Below are 19,760 nucleotides of genomic sequence, written 5' to 3' on the forward strand. Positions count from 1 at the left end.
GATACAACTTTATCGGTGGAATCTAGCCCTAAACACCTCTCTCCATTGATAATTCGTACTACTATATCTACATTAATTCTTAGTTTCTATCATTTACTCTAGCCTATGTCCTTTGAAGTCATTATTTAATTAGAAAAAATAACTTATTCTTCAATCCCTGTGGACCGATATCCAAATCACTATCCTACAGGATACGTGCTATTGCGTGGTTTATTTTCAAAATTGAAAGAACCGATCAATTTTTGGCGCCGTTGCCGGGGATTGCTAGCATAGTTATTTTTCCTTCATTAAAAAAAATTTTTTAAAAAATAAATATATATATATATATCTAAAATAAAAATATTTTTTATTGTTGTTATTTTTTTAATCTCCTTTTTCTCTCTACTAATTTTAATTTTTTTTTTTATATTATTTGATCAGGAATCGAGAAAAAAAATTTGGGATGATCAAAAGAGAATTGCTGGAAAAGGAATGCTATAGAGGTTTGCCTAAAAAAATTAAATTGATGGGAAAATTCCCTTTGGTAACCTCTAAACCTTTCTTATTTAAATTAATTATTAGCTTGAAATTTTGTGGTGATTGTTTGATTTTAATTTCAGCAAAAGTGTGAATGCATGCTTGATACACATACACAAATTAATCCGCACATAGTAAGGGCAATCACCCAACAAGATAAGAGCCGGATTTCATCACCGATTCTTGCCCAACTTAGGTGAACTCAATCTCACATAGTGTCACTTTAATTAAAATCAATTAGACGTTGGCTCCTAGGGACATTCGAGCTCAATAGGATGAAGATCACCGAAAGTTGCACCAATTTCGCTCTGTGGCTTAGTTGATGTCTAGCAAGCTTTGTCCCTTATAAGGGAGACAGTTCATCTGTTCGAGGCAAGTGGGTTTTAAGTGGGACCTTTGCGAACGCATCGTGACCCCTCCACTTACCTGGGAGCTTACCTGTCAACTCGGTTCATTAGACCGGATTGGAGGCTTAGGTGCCCTCTTCAAACCAGTTAGGAGCTGTCTAGTGATTTTAGGACAAATACAAGGATTGATGTGTTTATCTTTTATTGCATGCTTGACTGATCAAGTACTAGTGTATGCAAGGGAGTCGTTCTAGAGTACGTGACTATTACTTTTGACCCTGAAATAGAACGGACCCTTAGGAATATTCGGCTGAGATCAGAACATTAGAATCATCCCCACCTCTTGAGATGGCTGAAGAACAACCCAAACTCTGAGGGAGTACTTTACTCCCACCATTTACACTTCCCCATCTTGCATTCGATTACCTGAGGCAGCTGTACAATATGAAATAAAGTCTAGTGTATCCAAATGCTCCCATCTTTTTATGGGCTCACCAACGAAGACCATATAAACACCTAGATGAATTCCTTGAGATTTGCACCACTGTCAAGATTCAGAACTTCACTGATGATGCTCTGAAACTTAGATTATTCCCTTCTCCCTTAAAGATAGAGCCAAACAATGGCTGAATTCTTTAGAAGCCAACTCGATTCGTTCTTGGGATCAAATGCAACAAGAATTCTTAAAAAAATACTTTTCCATTGGAAGAACGAACCAGTTTAGACGTGCCATCACAAGCTTCTCCCAAACTGAGGGAGAAGAATTTCATGAAACTTGGAAGAGATTTTGGGGCCTAATCCGTAAATGCCCACATCATCAAATACCTAAATGGCAGCTAGTGCAATGTTTCTATGACGGATTGACTGAACGAAACCGTCAGATGATTGATGCTGCATGCGGGGGACATTCATGCTTCAAAATGAGCATGAAGCATGGCAATTATTTGAAAATCTAAATGAAAACTCCCTCCACCATGCTTCTTGTTCTCGTCAAGCACCCCTGAGTTCTCAAAGAAAAGGGACCATTTGTGAAATAAGTCATTCTATGGACCTGTCTAGCAAGGTAGATGCATTGTCCCATAAGATTGATCAACTGATGATAGGTGGGTATTACATGAACTCTTCCCAAGCACAAGTGTGTACTATCTGTTCTAGCCCATCCCACCCTATTCATGAGTGCCCTTCAGCACCCCAATTCTCCAACTCGTGCAAGAACACATCAATGTTGCTCAAACACAGCCTAGACCGGGTAATGACCCATTTTTCAATACATATAACCCGGGATGGCGAAATCATCCAAACTTTTCTTGGAAGCAGCAAGCTTCGAACACAGCCCAACCCTATTCCCAAAATTTTCAAAATCCTCAGAATTTTCAAACCCAACAAAATATTCATCCCTACCGTCCCTCGACTCAATTTCAACACACTCTCCTCCACCCCAAAGAAACACAGCCTTTGAGGAGAAAGTGTTGAACGCCCTTCAAGGTTTGGAAACCATTACACAATTGGTGCACTCTCACACGCAATCCATCGCCAAGCTAGAATCCCAGATGGGGCAACTAGCTAATGCACTGAACAAGCGAGAGGAAGGAAAGCTTCCAAGCCAACCACTAAGTAATCCTAGGAGACAATACATGGCTCAAGAAAATCAATTAAATGCAATTCATCATGAACAAGCCAATGCTTTGACTACCCTAAGGAGTGGACGTGTGTAGACAATAAGATTGGGGAAGATAACAATAAGGAAGGTGAGAAGAGATAGACATGTGTCAAATGAAAATCTAAAACCTTCTTCTTCTTCTTCAGCTAGTCCACCTTCTGCCAAAACTCATATCCCAAAGGCCCCATTTCCTGAAGCTCTTAATTCACCCTCTCCCTTTGGCAAAAAGGAACTTCACTAGAGGAAATGATGGAGGTTTTCAAACAAGTGAAAATCAACCTTCCGCTTCTTGATGCTATTAGACAAGTTCCCTCCTATGCCAAATTTCTCAAAGACCTTTGTATACAAAAGCGAAAATCTAGGACACATGTGCCTAAAAAGGTCTTCCTAACTGAGCAAGTGAGTTCTATTCTCCAACACAACACCCCTCCGAAATTCAAAGATCCTGGTGCTCCCACCATCTCCTGTGTCTTAGGAAATAATTTCATTGATCGAGCACTCTTAGATCTAGGGGCAAGTGTCAACCTTTTACCTTATTCAGTTTATGAGAAACTTGGGTTAGGTGAGTTAAAACCAACCTCGTATCCCTTCAATTGGCTGATCGATCTGTAAAAACACCACGTGGGATAATTGAAGATGTTCTTGTCAAGGTAGACAAATTCTATTTTTCAGTAGATTTCATCGTCCTTGATATGGAACATGAGCCTAATCCTAAGAAACAAATCCCATGATCCTTGGGCGCCCCTTTTTAGCAACAGCCAATGCGTGCATAAATTGTAGAATGGGGGTAATGAACATATCATTTGGGAACATGAAAGTAAAATTAAATGTGTTCAATACGGCTGACCAACCCGCAAGGAAGTTGAGTGTTTTATGGTAGATAAAATAGATGACCTCATAGAAGGAGATGCAAAAACTACCTCACTGTGTCTGGTGAAGACAATAAACTTAGCGCTTGTTGGGAGGCAACCCAATTCTCTTAGTTTTTTTTAACATTGAGGACAATGTTAGGTTTAGGTTTGGGAATATTCATCTTGATTTTCATCCAAAACAAAAAAAAAAAATTAGAAAAAATGTGTTCATTTCATTTTTTATAAAATAATAATAATAATAAAAATTAAAAAAAAGTTTTTGTTTTTAAAAACCTAATTTCTATACATTTATGCAAGAATGATAAACACACAAGGTATATAAAATCTAAAAAGCCCAATGACTAGTCGGAAGTAATACAAATTTAAGGTCTTTTCATTAAGTCTCTCTTAGGGAGTTGTAAGCTAATTAATACTTCGGAATTTCACTACACACTGGCCGACACTTCTAAGATCTAGGCTCGACATTATGTTGATAGTATAGTAGCAACCTTGGAGCCCTGAATGAATCATACTTATCTAATCAAAAAAAAATCATCAATAAAAATGGATTTAGTCAGGAACATCGAAAAGGGCTACCTATTGTCAAAGGTCAAGTGGGCTTGTGATGAGAACTCCGAGCATAAGTCCGTAGGGGAGTCTTGATGCCTGAACCCTCGTGCCAACTGGTGTGAGGGTTGTCGACTGATTGCTCGTTACACGGAGAAATCACCACAAGAGTAAAGGTGCACAATTTATATGTCTTTATTAAAAAAAAAACTCTGTATTGACCTTGAAAAAGACAATAGTGTGAAAGCCGTCGTTGTAAAAATTCGAGTAAACTGGAATATTACAGATAAAGCCTATGAGGTACTAAAGTAAACATCCACAACTCTCGAAATCCTGTAGATAAGATGATTTTGAATCAGTGAGCAGGTTCTTTCGACCAATCCTTGGAAACTACTGGTATTAGCAATATTTTGGAGATCCAAACCCTTAGCTTGTGAACGGTCCAGATTTCACCGAGCACTCCAGTATAAATGAGTCTTACAACTTCCTAAACGGAAACTTAATGACTTTAACTTAGATTGCATACTAACCTAGAATTTGGGCTGACTTAGTAAATAAAATCGTGTGTGTTTTATCATTTATGTATCTTAAATTAGATTTTAATAAAAAAAGAGTTTTTGAATTCTTTACTAGTATGCATTTGGAATTCAATTTTCACTTCATAGATCAATCGATCTAAAAAAAAATAAAAAAAGATAACAATAATAATAAATGATTCATTGAAGTTTGTGGGTATCTTCACTGAAAACTCTTACGAGACTATAACTCGTCCACTAGGGTAACCTAGGGGTTTAAAGCCTTGTTGCATATGGTAAATGCCAATCGCGATGCCTGTGAAAGTGAGTTAGAGTTTTTTCTTTTCTAATTTTATTTTGCTCGAGGACTAGCAAAACATAGATATGGGGGTGTGATAAGTGCTTAATAATTCATAATTTAGCTATCTTTCCATAGCACTTATCAATGTTCTTAAACTAATAAATACATATTTTACCATGAAATTGAATAAACATTGAAATAAATTTAAAATATGGTAATAAGTAATAATTCTTTTGTTAAAATAGATTCTGAACTCGTCTCTCTCTTAGTTGCGATCTTTCATGAAACAGGGAATTGGGTTGACCCGGTTTAGTAACCTGATGGAGTTGTAATCAAGCTAAGGCTATAATTAAATAGGTTTTGATCCTGATTAGATAATTATTTTTGTATGGAAAAAAGGTTTGATTAACTTTTTTATTAAGTCCCGGTCTTGTTTTTGGTCTTGTCGAGTCCGGTCTGAAGCAATTTAGCAATAATTAAATTTGGAAGACATTGGGCTCGAGAACAAGTTCAAGCAACTCAACGATCATGACCCACCGCAAATCCAAAGCCAATTTCCAACCAATTCGTTACCTGCCTTCATATAAATTTATAATAATAATAATAACTAAATATTCACGATTCATTGTTCATATGAGTAGTGTCCAGTTAAAACATTGTTCATCATGAACAGTGTTAAAAAAAAAAAAACCAAAATGCCGAAAACACTGTTCATATGAACAGTGTTCGTGAAAATCACTGTTCAATGTGAACAGTGTTAGAAGAAAAAAATAAAAATAATAAATAATACATAATAAAAAACATAAATAAATAAAAATAAAAAAAAGACTCAGCCACTGTTCATCTTCTTCCTCCCCCGATGAACAATCTCACGCGCAGCCCACCGTCCGCGGCGTCCTCCTGACGATCCCAGCGACCAAATCCGTACGGCGACCAGTCCTCCGTGATTCCAAATCGGCCGCAATCAGCCGCGTGCGCCACCGTGCCCGTGCGGTCGACTCTTCCCAGCAGCAGAGATCCAGCCCCTTCGCCATCACTGCCCGCGTCTTCTCCTCCGAGATCAACGATCCACTCCTAGCAGGTCAAAATCCCAGCATCTCCGCCTCTTTCCTCCGCCCGTGACGCAGCCCGCAGCCAAGCCGTGCGACCATGAAATCCCCAGCTCCTCTCCGTGATCCCAGCCTCCTCTGCGTCCGGGCATCCCGTGATCTCACCTCCGCATCTCCAGCGCGCTCTCAGTGGATCCATCAGGGGGGAGAATGGGTATAAAGAGGGTGGCCATCGGCTTGGAAAGGAGGAGGGGGGGGCTCGGTTCAACAGAAAACAGGGGAGGCCCTGTTTCAGTGAAGGGTCGAACCAGAAGAAAAAAAAAAGAGAAGGAAAAGAAATAGAAAAAAAGAGAGGATGCTTTGGAAAATTATGAGGCAGGTGGCGTGGATCCTCTCAGCGAGCCGATCAAGAGTCGCCGAGCATCATGAGCAGCTAAAACCTCGGTTTAGGGGTTGACAAAGCCATAGAGGAGTATCCATTTTGTTCTTATTGATTTGAGTTTGTATCGTAAGATTGTTGCATGATGAAGAATTTATCAATTGATCTTATGATTTATTCAATTTATGTGAATTGTTTATCTTGCAGAAAAATACTTTACATAGATTGCTCTATTTCATCGAAACCTACACCTATGGTTTGGAGGAGATATTCATGTGACATCAATTTTATTTTTTAATGATTTAATGATCAGATGTATCATGCTAGGTTAGACGGGCCATGCTTATTGTTAGAATAGATGGTTTGTGCTAGACTTAGATGATTCATGCTGCGAATTAATCATAATTTTTAATGATTGCTTTGGCTTGTAATCGGAAGCAATTAAGTCTTAAATACAACTCAACATTAAAAGCGTCACGGATACAACTTTATCGGTGGAATCTAGCCCTAAACACCTCTCTCCATTGATAATTCGTACTACTATATCCACATTAATTCTTAGTTTCTATCATTTAGTCTAGCCTATGTCCTTTGAAATCATTATTTAATTAGAAAAAATAACTTATTCTTCAATCCCTGTGGACCGACACCCGTAATCACTATCCTACAGGATACGTGCTTTGCGTGGTTTATTTTCAAAGCCTAAGTGTCATGCTTGAAGGGTTCCGATCATGTCATGATGGGCAGCGGAAGCTAAAGGATTTTAAAAAAATTTCTTAATAAAGTTCCTTAACCATGAAACCCTTATAAGCCTAGATTACCTTACTAGGAACAATCAAACAATATAAATATAAATACTGAAATAGAAGAATACCTGTAATGCTAAATCCAAGTTTTGAAGAATATCCACAAGGCGTCCAAGTGTCCGCTCTCCAACGGTGATGCCACAACGAAAAACTTGATCAAGACTTTAGCTCCAAAGATTTTTGAATCCTTAATGCTGAATCCTTCCAAAAGATTTAAATTGGCTTGCTTTCTCTCCTCTCTTATTTTTCTTTCACCTTTCTAAATCACTTCTAATCTTTTTTTTTTTCTAAAGAAGACCTCCTTTCCTTGGCTTAGGACACTCTAGAAGCAATGCTAGAAAGAGACAAAGGGTTGTAAGAAAGAAGGGATAAGGGAGAGAGAATGCGGTGGAGTTGGAATGAATAATACGGTGGAATGGCTTCCTATTTATAGATTGTGAAGGGATGCATCCTAGCCATCCCTTCATGCATCAAAGGGTGTGATAAGAGGGTGCCAACAAGAGAGAGAGAGGGAGGCGTATCAAGCTTTAGAAAAAGCCGTATCTATTGATACGCTTCTTTCTCACATCTCCCTCTTAAATCCTGATGATCCAAAGGGCCAAATGCAGGGAACCAAAGGCCAATGGTCCAGATCTAGGCACCATCTAATGGTCCAGATCAAGGCATTCATCATCCAGGAAGCCATCCAGTGGTTCAGATTCAAGCGCTGACAAATGGTCCAGATTATTCATCTAGGGAGCCATCCAATGGTCCAGAATAAGGCGCCAACCGAGTAGACCAGATCTTTTCATCCAGGAAGCCATCCAATGGTCCAGATGAAGGCGCCAACCAGTGGACCAGATCCTTCATTCAGGGAGTGATCAATGGTCCCAGAAGTGAAGGCCCCTATCAAATCCAATCCAATTGGGTTTAACCAACTTAAAAAAAACATTAAACCTAATCAAATCAGGTCTAATTAAAGCCAAATGGGTTCTAACTCTTGGCTAACCCATATTAGGTCATGATCTAATCATATTAGATCACCTAATTTAAGAATCAGATTCAAATTTAATTTGAATCAGGAGTTAGGGTTTGCAACACCCTGATAAGTTTTTCTTGTGTGTGACCCATTGGGTTCCATACTTAGCCAGCAATAGGTGTGAGTGCGAGTTGACCCAACTTGATTAGAACTCTTCTAATCGATTTAAGTCCAAACTGCGCGAACCCGAACTTAACAATTAGAATCCTTTCTAATTGGTGATCGAATTAAACTCTTTAATTCGATCAAATCTATAAGACAAGATTGACGTCTAGCAACGTGTCATGTCTATCCGAAAAATATGGAATTTGGTGGAAATACCAAAAATACCCTTCAGTGGCAAGTTACCGTGCAATTCAATCTTTAATCAAACTGCATCCCAAATATGTATATGAGTATGAATGTATGTCAAACTCAATTTCATATTCATATATTTCTCAATCTTCTAATGATAATTCAAATAATGAAACATTAGAAATTCTTTCTAATTTTTATTGTACTTTGATCAAAGGCTCCCTAAATTATCATATGATTAGAATAAATAGGATGCGATCTTTTCTTACTAGAAGTGATTAATTCCTTGCTGACCTACTCATAACCTTCGTATACAATCCACCATATCCAGAAGACCTCGTTATACAATTTATTGTCATAAATGGAGTGGAAACCAAAATATGGATTTATGTGCACAAGATACTATGGTGATTTCAGGTCAAAGGATCAGTTGCACAACTCCCACTAAGAGAATCATCTTTTGATATGTAAGTAAGACTTCATAAGATTTCTCTTTGTAGGTCAATTCAGTAAACTCATTTCTCTAATGAGCACCCACATCTTTGTATTAGTGTCTCCACACAAGTGATTGTGAGATCAATCACCCTCTGCATCGAGCATACATAAGATGTACCAGTCTTTTCGGTAAACATTGATCCCCGACTCAGTATACTAATGACTGAGAATATTTAAGATTAGGATTTTAGAATTTTAGGTCCTCACTAGTATGATCTCATCATAGCCTCAAAACCACTGCCCTAATCTAAGGGGTTAGCATATGATAAAATACAATGCCTTTATTCATATTTAAATGTCATGTACATGATTTAAAAAATCAAAAGAAAACCCTTCGCAATACATATTGCGATTGGCCTGTAGGGCATCTATTCTTTCAATCTCCCACTTGCACTAAAGCCAATCGTCCTTATATTTCATCCCCATACCAATCGAGGTGGCGATCGAAATGCTGTTGCGGTAGAGCTTTGGTGAATGGTTCTGCTAGGTTGTTCTTTGTGTCTACTCGTTCAATCACTATGTCTTGTCTCTCGATGATCTCTCGAACAAGGTGGAAGCGTCTTAGAATGTGCTTGGATTTGTGATGAGACCTTGGTTCTTTCGCTTGAGCAACAGTTCCATTGTTATCACAATAAATTGGGACTGGTTCAGCAATCTTAGGAACTACTTCCAACTCAGAGATGAACTTCTTCATCCGACAGCTTCCTTGGCGGCTTCACTTACAGCAATGTATTCTGCCTCAGTAGTTGAGTCAGCTACAGTTTGCTGCTTGGAACTCTTCCAGCTCACTACACCACCATTTAGGGTAAAGACATACCCTGAAGTGGACTTGCTATCATCTGGATCTGACTAAAAACTAGAATCAGAAAATCCTTCTAGTTTCAACTCAGATCCTTCATAAACTAGAAAAATATCTTTAGTCCTTCTTAAGTACTTAAGAATATTTTTCACAGCTATCCAATGATCCTCTCCTGGATGAGCCTGGAATCTGCTTGTTATGCCTAAGGCATAAGCAACATCAGGCTTGGTACATAGCATAGCATACATAATTGATCCTATTGCCGAAGCATAGGGAATAGAATTCATTCTATTCCTCTCTTCAGATGTCTTAGGAGACATCTTCTTAGAGAGACGTATGCCATGACTTATAGGCAAGTAACCTCTTTTACTTCCTTCCATGCTGAATCTTTTTAGCACATGATCTATGTACCTAGACTGGGACAAGCCTAGCATCCTTCTAGTTTCAACTCAAAACTATCATAAACTAGAAAAATATCTTTAGTCCTTCTCTAAGTACTTAAGAATATTTTTCACAGCTATCCAATGATCCTCTCCTGGATCAGCCTGGAATCTGTTTGTTATGCCTAAGGTATTAGCAACATCAGGCCTGGTACATAGCATAGCATACATTATTGATCCTATTGCCGAAGCATAGGAAATAGAATTCATTGTATTTCTCTCTTCAGATGTCTTAGGAGACATCTTCTTAAAAAAACGTATGCCATGACTCATAGGCAAGTAACCTCTTTTACTTCCTTTCATGCTGAATCTTTTCAGCATATGATCTATGTGCCTAGACTGGGACAAGCCTAGCATCCTTTAGATCTATCCCTATAGATCTTTATACCAAGTATATAGGATGCTTCTCCCAAGTCTTTCATGGAAAAGCTTTTTGATAGCCAAGTTTTGACCGATTGTAACATTGGAATATCATTTCTAATGATCAGTATGTCATCTACATACAATATTAAGAAGACAATGGCACTCCCACTAGTCTTCTTGTACACACATGGTTCATCCACATTTTTGATAAAACCAAACTCTTTGACTATTGTATCAAAACGGATGTTCCAACTTCTCGATGCTTGCTTTAATCCATAAATGGATCTCTTAAGCTTGCATACTTGATTTGCTCTTTTACTTGAGACAAATCCTTTTGGCTGTGTCATGTAAACCTCTTCCTCAAGATGACCATTAAGAAAGGCGGTTTTGACATCCATCTGCCAGATTTCATAATCATAGCATACAGCTATTGCAAGCAAAATCCGAATAGATTTGCGCATAGCTACTGGTGAAAAGTTTCATCATAGTCAATTCCTTGCTTTTGCCTGAAATATTTTGTCACCAATCTTGCCTTGTAGGTTTCTACTTGGCCATCTGCTCTAATCTTTTTCTTATAGATCCATTTGCAACCTATAGGGTTTACACCCTCTGGTGCATCAACCAAAGTCCATACTTGGTTGGTATACATAGAATCTATTTCGGATTTCATGGCTTCTAGCCATTTGTCAGAGTCACTACTCATGACAGCTTCCGAATAGGTCAGAGGATCATCGTTCGGAACGATGTGAGCTTCATCATTCTCAATGACAAAACCATACTGTTGCCCAGTAGATACAACCCAAGAGGGGGGGGGGGTGAATTGGGTCTTTTAAAAACTTTTCAACTACTTCTAATCTTTTAGAGTTAATTATGCTAAGTTGTATAGATGCACAGTGAAATTTAAACTTAGCAACAGTTTGATGTATAGATTGTGACTTGATTGATTATGCTTGCAACTAAAGGATGCGCGGATAAGAGTTAAGCAAGCAATTTATCTAAGTAAGTAAGTGAGTAAGTTAGACAATGACAAGAAGCATTACAAACACAACAAACATATAGTGGTTCGGTGCACCCCAGCACCTACATCCACTCCCCAAGACCTCTTGGGAATTTCACTATAATCCTACAGATTACAGCCGGTTGTTTTACAAGCTCACAACCCAACTTGTTGTTTTGCGAGATAACAACGAACTCGGTCGGTTTTCACAAGCTCATCGACTAGAACCAACCGATTGTTTTTCCGGGTTCACAATCAAACCCAGTTGGTTTTCCCACAGGCTCACCAACCACAACCTTACAACGATTGTTTTCCGAGTTCACAATCAACCCAGTTGGTTTTTCCAAAGGCTCACCAACCACAACCTTACACCGTTGGTTTTTCCTTTGGCTCACCAACAAACCTTAACCCCTTGATTCAATCCCTTGATTGAATCAAGTTACAAGATATTAAAACAAAGGTTTAAAAATAAATACAAGCTTCTCACTTAAGCAGATATAGCAAATATAAATAAGTAAAGTAAAGAGAAGAAGCCCTCAAACTAATTCATAGATGGAGGAACTCGGCTTCTTCTTCACTTGACCCTCTTCTGATTTTGCACGAAGTAGAGGATCACCGAGGCAGCACACAGTTGAAGAGAAAGCTTTGGGATTCACTCGGATGCTCTTCTTCTCTCTATTTGCTTTGAATGGCCCTTTTGTGCTTTTGGAAGATTTTTCTTTGAGATCTCTTTCCTAAATGTTTTCTCCCACTTCCATCCTCTCTATCCTAGCTCTCCTCTTGATTTTATAGCTTTAGATGTCGTGGAAATAGAAATCTAGCCGTTAGAGACAAAAATAGAGCCGTTGTGCACAGTCTGCAACTCCTGACAAAGTTTTCGTTGGTATCGGAGTCGACTCGCGCGATCTGGAGTCGACTCGCCTGTTGCAGGAGTCGGCTCGTGCTTTTCTGGAGACGACTCGGCCACTGTTCCAAATTTGAATTAATGTGCATGCCTTGTCCTAGAGTCGACTCGGACCAAACTGGAGTCGACTCGCCAATAGCTGGAGACGACTCGGGCACTTGGGGGTCGGCTCATTCTCAGGAATCCAGAGGACATATTTTCTGATTTTCTTCCTCGAGTCGACTCGGATTCTCTTGGAGTCGACTCGGCTCTCAGAGCCCGAAAACTGATCCTCTGTATTTTGGGGTCGCGCTGCCTTGGAGTCGACTCGAACTGTCTTGGAGTCGACTCGCCTCTCAGAGACGAAAATACCGTCTTCTGTCTTTGGGGTTGCGCTGCTTCGGAGTCGACTCGGACTTCGCGGGAGTCGACTCGGCTCTCAGTGTCTGAAATTGGCTCTCTGACTTTTTGCCTTGTATTTCTCTGGGAGTCGACTCTTACTTCCTTAGGAGTCGACCTGCCAACCATCGGAGTCGACTCGAGTTCTTCGGAAGTCGACTCGGCTCTCAGGGTCCAAAATATCTTCTCTATGTTTCTGCCTTGTTACTCCCTGGAGTCGACTCGTACTATGTAGGAGTCGACTCGAGGACTATTCTTTTGAATTTTCCTTTGAATTTGCTCTTCCAACTTGAGTCCTTTGAATTTGAAACTTGGGCCAATGAAGTGTAACTTTCTTCCAACTTTTCTTGAGAACTTTGGAGTTCTTCTTGTGTTCTTCCAACTTGCTATGTTCCTTGCAAAATAAATATCTTTCTCCTTGCAACACAAACATTAGTATTTATACTTCAAGGTTTTGTGATCATCAAAATCAATCTTTAAATCAATCTTTGGGTCATCAGTCTCCCCCTTTTTGATGATGACAAAACTTGGAGTATATGCAATATAAAATATATTGTGTTCTAGAAGTAGTGCATAGCTAAGTTGCATGAAGTAGAAAACATATATATTTAAAACATACTTCATGATAATGCTTTAGATTTAATCAGCTTAACATAATCAACATATCTAAATTTAAGCTGGTTTGTATTCAATTCAAAACATAAAGCATTGTGAACATATATTTAGATATTTCTCCCCCTTTTTGACAACATCAAAAAGATAGTGAAACATTAAGCACAAAGATAAGACTACTCAAATATTTTTTTTTCTTATTGTACTCTGATTTGCATGTCAAATTATTGCAAGGATATGAATCATATAACTCAAGGAAATAATATTAGAATAAGATTAATGAGCATAGATCAGAGCCAATTAAGATAATTTCAGAGCAGAACACATCGAATGTGATTCCAAGGATAGTTTTCAACTCAAGTGTAGATGGAATCTTTCTTAAGTTAATTCAAGAAGTACCACGAATGATATTCAAAGAAAGCACGAATGGAAATCTAACCTCTCTTCAATAATAAGTATGAAAGCTTGTTCATTTAAGATCTTTTGCCCAATATATTAAGTATTTTATCAACATGAGAGCAATTTAATTAATTTTCAGAGTATAAGTGCAGTATATTAAGTATGATTGCAAAGTTCTTTTATGGTGTAAAAATATTGTGGCATAAATGCCAAAAACATGAATTCATGCAATTTATGATATATCTTAAAGCATACATAAAATTCAAAGCTTTGAAGGTTCTTATAAAAATTTTAATCCTTAAAAAAAATTTTGGTACATATAATAATGAATTGGCACAAAAATTGAAGTTCTAAAGAACAAGCCAATGAGACCTCATCAGTAAATTTCAAAAATAGATTTTCTAAGAGATACTCAAGAAAATTCAACACATAATTCTCCCTCTTTTTCATTAAGTTAGAGGCTCTTAAGATCAACTGTTTGAATTGCAATTTGGTTCATGATTTATGCATAAGATATATTAACCAAATAACAAACCTCAAGGTGTATCATAAAGATTTGTATATTTAAATTTCAGATGATACATTTTGGAGAGCATTAGGATCACTTTTCATTTAGTATGCTTTCTCTCTCCTTTAGTTATAGATTTATGCGATTAAGTTTCAGCTTATTTTCATAAGACTCAATGTTTGAGATAAGACAACCTTTATAGAACTCATCTCAAGGTATAAACTCATTATATAATTAAAGCAAGTCTTGCAATATAAGGAGGTTCATTAAAATCAATCCATAAAAAGATACTAAATATCTAAAGCTCCCCCTCAAAAGATGCATTCTTCTTTAATCATTCTTTTCTATTGTTGAATTTCAGATTTTAATGATAAACGTGAATAAGACTGAAATTCTATGATATCGAGAATGTAGAGTAATCTAGTATTATTCAAAATTTGTGGCAATTACTCTTTCTAATCCTTCAAGAACAAGTTATGCTTTCTCTTAATCTTAGAGAAAATGTATAGAAATATTAAACAGAAAATGATTCATTTTAAGCTCAGTTTCTTTCAAAAGCATTTACATTTTCTTTCTTTTAGAATCATTTGAGTGAGCTGAAATATTTCTAGCTTTAAGATCATTCACTCTATATATATTCTGATGGAAGTCTTGAAGAATGTAGGAGAGAAAAACATATAGATGATCATTGAGGTATATAGATTTATAGAACTCAATTACTTAATCATAGTTTTTCAGCAATGTATACATGAAACACAATAAATCCCTTTTAATATCAAAATAAAATTATATATTTAGAAATTTTTGTTTGCAATCAAGATCATCGAAAGACACATCATTTGGACCAATATTGGTACACTGTAAGGATAAGAAATGATATGTTTCAGATGCGTATCGGGGCAAACAATCAAGGCATCAGAATTATTCTATTTTTCTTAAACTGTAGTTTTTATCTAGGAATCATATTGAGTTTAAGCTTTTATACAAAATCAGATTCTGAATTTTATAAAGATTTTCAATAGAGGCTTTTAAATCATGATTTGAGATATGTATCTTTCACATTGAAGCTCATCTTAAATCACTAAGATTGAAAACACTTTTTTCAATAACATTAGAGCACTTTCAGAATCTTTATATTTAATATTGAGTTTCGATACACAATGGAGGATATTTTAATAAGTATTAGGACATTATGTATCAAAGTTAGGCAAGCAGAAAGATAGATCAAGATCAATTCATTTTGCCTAAATAGAAGTATCCTTCTCTTCTTCTTTTTGTAAATCTATTTAACTTCCAAAGATAATCGTGAATGATAAAACTGAAATTTCTTCTTAATATTACTTAAAAACTTTATGTAGTATTTCAAACATTCAAGCATTGGAACACAAGTTAGTTTGAGGCAAGGGTGAAGCAAAAACTTGTGAGCAAAGTTAAGACATATTCCAATCAACTTATCCAAGCATGGAGCATTACAAAATATTGAGAACCCATAATTCAAGACATCATGCCATATGCAAAATAGATTATGTGTTAAGTCATACATTGAAATATTAAGAATAAGCATGTCAAGGACCAAAATCAATTCTTTTCAAATAAACTCCCCTTATTTAAATATAATCTTGCACTGATTTCATTCTTAAGGTGTGTTTCCAAGTGATTAAAGCTTGACTTGATTCTTCTTATACTTTCATTTACTTTGTCATTCATTTTTACTTTCTTGTGCTCTATACTCTATTTGCTCCCTATCTGGTGGAGTTGGAAGGGGCACGAGGTACTACCACTAGCCTCCCTCTTATGCCGTCCCTAATATGCCCTACACCGAATAGTTGGGTCAAATAGTGCCGGGTACTACCACTAGCCTCCCCATTGGCACCATCCCTATGATGAGCAATATAGAAAGGTTAAAATGTTCACTTGAAACTCTCTCTATTTAAGTGTAATTAATTACGAATTTTATCCCTTCCAAAAGAATGCTCACACAAGTATCACAAATGTGCCGAATATATTATGCTTGTTTTTGCTTTTGCTTAAGATTGGAGTACTTGCCTTCTCTTGAATAATATCCATTTTCTTTTCTTTATCTCTCTCTCTTTTTGTTATTCTCAAGTAATTTACATGAAAGAACAGAATAAAGAAATAATCTTATGTATCATATAGATGTATATCATGCAAACAACATTTTCATTAAGCTCATGGATTCATAATTTCTCACAAGTTATTTTAAATCAAAATTTTAAGCATAAACTTGTGTATTTCATGGTTATGACATAGGCAAAGATATATTTTAGTTTGGGCAAACCATGAAACAATTTCTAAAAGTATAAGTCAATCAATATATATATATAGACATGATATCAAAAATTAACAATTAAAGATCTTAATCATCGTTCTCAGAGGTCTAAAAAATGATTCTCTGTCTTTTGAACTGATCTGCCTCGGAGTCGACTCGGGCTTTGTTGGAGTCAACTCGGCTAACTTGGGGGTTGACTCTGAAATACTTGGAGTCGACTCGTTCACAGGGTTTCCAAAATTGAGTCTCTGCCTTTCAGATTGTTTTCTTCTAGGAGTCGACTCGGACAAACTGGGAGTCGACTCGGCTGATGTGGAACATTCTGCAGTCTCACTGTTAGTATGTAATTGAAGCACATGTGAGCTAATCTGAGATTTATCATAAATAATTTCTAAAGTATCCCAGATTTCTTTAGCAGATAAGCATGCAGAAAACTTATTAAATATAGTTTCATGGATAGCACAATATAGTATGTTCATAGCATTAGCATTCAATTGTGCTAAGTCTTTTTCATTAATAGTTTGAGAGAGTGTGTGAAGGTCATTTATTATGATATTCCATAAATCATAGTTTTGTGATTGAATAAAAATGTGCATGCGTACTTTCCAATGTGTGTAGTTTATGCCATTAAATAGTGGAGGTCTATCAATTAATTGTCCCTCTCCTAGAAAACTATCTATTTGAGTTGTCATGATCTTTGGCTCTTGATCGTGAGATCAACAATTAATCTTAGAGCACCTGCTCTGATACCACTTGTTGCCCAAGGTGACAACCCAAGAGGGGGGCTGAACTGGATTTTCTAAAAATTATGTTCCCTAATTTTTACTTTGAATTGAATGCAGCGGAATGATAAGATGTTATTTACTTAAGCTCTAGGCAATTACAAGTAAAGCATTGGAAAATTAAGCTAAAGCAATTATACTATGGCTTTAGGGTGCAATTGATCTAAAATTAACTTATAGTTGTATGATCAATTTTAATCTATGTGTATGGTAAGAATGGAGTGGAAGCTAAGCAAATTCTAAACAATCACTTATAACTCTATAGAAAACAAAGCTAGAGATATTACACAATCAAGTATGATTGTAAGGCATGAAATACAAGAGATAAGGCATCACAAACACAAAGATGTATAGTGGTTCGGTGCACCCCAGCACCTACATCCACTCCCCAAGACCTCTTGGAAATTTCACTATAATCCTCCAGATTACAGCCGGTTGTTTTACAAGCTCACAACCTAACTTGTTGTTTTCACGAGATCACAACAAACTCGGTCGGTTTTCACAGGCTCACCGACTAGAACCAACCGATTGTTTTTCCGGGTTCACAATCAAATCCAGTTGGTTTTTCCAAAGGCTCACCAACCACAACCTTACAACGATTGTTTTCTGGGTTCACAATCAACCCAATTGGTTTTTCCAAAGTCTCACCAACTACAACCTTACAACGTTGGTTTTATACTTGGCTCACCAACAAACCTTAACCCCTTGATTCAATTTCTTGATTGAATCAAGTTACAAGATATTAGAACAAGAGTTTAAAATAAATATAAGCTTCTTAAACAAGCAGATATAACAATATAAACAAATAGTGTAAAGAGAAGAAGCCCTCAAACAATTTTTGTAGATGAAGGAACTTGGCTTCTTCTTTACTTGACCCTCTTCTGATTTCGCACGAGGTAGAGGATCACTGAGGGAACACACAGTTGGAGAGGAAGCTTTGGGATTCACTCGGATGCTCTTCTTCTCTTTCTTTTGCTTTGAATGGCCCTTTAGTGCTTTTGGGAGGTTTCTCTTGAAATTTCTTTAAAATCTCTTCCCTATGTGTTCTCTCCCACTTTCTTATCTTCTCCCCTTGCTCTCCCCTTGATTTTATAGCTTTAGAGAGAGTGGGGACAAAAATCTAGCCGTTAGAGACAAAAATAGAGCCGTTGGAGTTGAGAAAAAAACTAGCCGTTATGCCTCCCAGCGTGTTCGAGTCGACACGGCTAAAGTAGGAGTCGACTCGGCTGAAGTAGGAGTCGACTCGGCTGAAACAAGAGTCGACTCGTGAATAGGAGTCTGCCGGCACTGTAGCTAGGAGTCGACTCAAGCACTGTAGCGCTGAAGTTGGAGTCGACTCGAGCACTGTAGCGCTGAAAATCAACTCTCTATCTTTTTGTCTGTTCTCAGTCGGAGTCGACTCACAGAGTCTCGGAGTCGACTCGAGCACTGTTCCTTGAAACTCCAGAGTGCCAGAGTCGACTCTGAACTTCAAGGAGTCGACTCGAGGACTATTCTTTTGAATCTTTCTTGGAATTTGCTCCTCCAACTTGAACCCTTTGAACTTAAAACTTAGGCCAATGAAGTATAACTTTCTTTCAACTTTTTGAGAGCTTTTGAGGTCTTCTTGTATTTTTCCAACTTGCTATGTTCCTTGCAAAACAAATTATCTTTCTTCTTGCAACACAAACATTAGTAATTATACTTCAAGGTTTTGTGATCATCAAAATCAATCTTGAACTCAATCTTTGGGTCATCAAAGTCCAAATGGCGTCCTACTCCAAAACAAGAAGAAAAGCCTACTTCTAGGCCTAAAGAAGAGAAAACTATGACCAAACAATCTAAAAAAGGTACTTCTTCTAACCAAACTCAAAGAAATCATGATATTAAATGCTTCTGATGTCAAGGCTTTGGTCATATTTCTTCTCAATGCCCAAACAAGAGAACCATTATCTTGCTAGATAATGGGGATATTGTTTCTGAAGAAGAAAATGATAAAGAGTCTATGCCACAACTTGAAGATGCTAGTGATACAGAATAGGCTGTTGTTGGTCAAGCCTTAGTTGTTCTTAGAGCCCTCCATGTTCAAGCTCAAACAGACAATGATGACCAACGACGTGAGAATATCTTTTACACTCGCTGCCATGTCAAAGAAAGAGTTTGTGGTTTGATAATTGATGGTAGAAGTTGTGTGAATGTGGCAAGCAAGCTGATGCTGGACAAGCTAGGGTTGAAGACTCAAAAGCACCCTCATCCACATCGGCTTCAATGGCTTAATGATAGTGGAGAATTAAAAGTCACAAAACAGGTATTTCTATCTTTTTCCATTGGAAGATATTCTGATGAAGTCCTATGTGATGTGGTTCCAATGCAAGCAAGTCACATATTGCTTGGAAGACCTTGGCAATTCGATAGGCATACCCTCCATGATGGTTACAAAAATAAGTACAGCTTTACTAAGAATGGCAGAAACATCACTTTGGTTCCTTTACCCCCTCATCAAGTTCTTGA

At 37.3% G+C, this 19,760-nt stretch overlaps 1 non-coding gene across 1 annotated transcript; it reads right to left on the minus strand.

The window, feature by feature from the left end:
- Window positions 1-1,580: 1,580 nt before the first annotated feature.
- On the minus strand, window positions 1,581-1,686 carry LOC120105210. The gene has a single exon (XR_005507575.1). It is a non-coding gene; the product is annotated as a small nucleolar RNA R71 (small nucleolar RNA).
- Window positions 1,687-19,760: the final 18,074 nt, after the last annotated feature.

This window comes from Phoenix dactylifera, unplaced genomic scaffold, assembly GCF_009389715.1.
Source record: "Phoenix dactylifera cultivar Barhee BC4 unplaced genomic scaffold, palm_55x_up_171113_PBpolish2nd_filt_p 000228F, whole genome shotgun sequence".
Classification (NCBI taxonomy): Eukaryota; Viridiplantae; Streptophyta; class Magnoliopsida; order Arecales; family Arecaceae; genus Phoenix; species Phoenix dactylifera.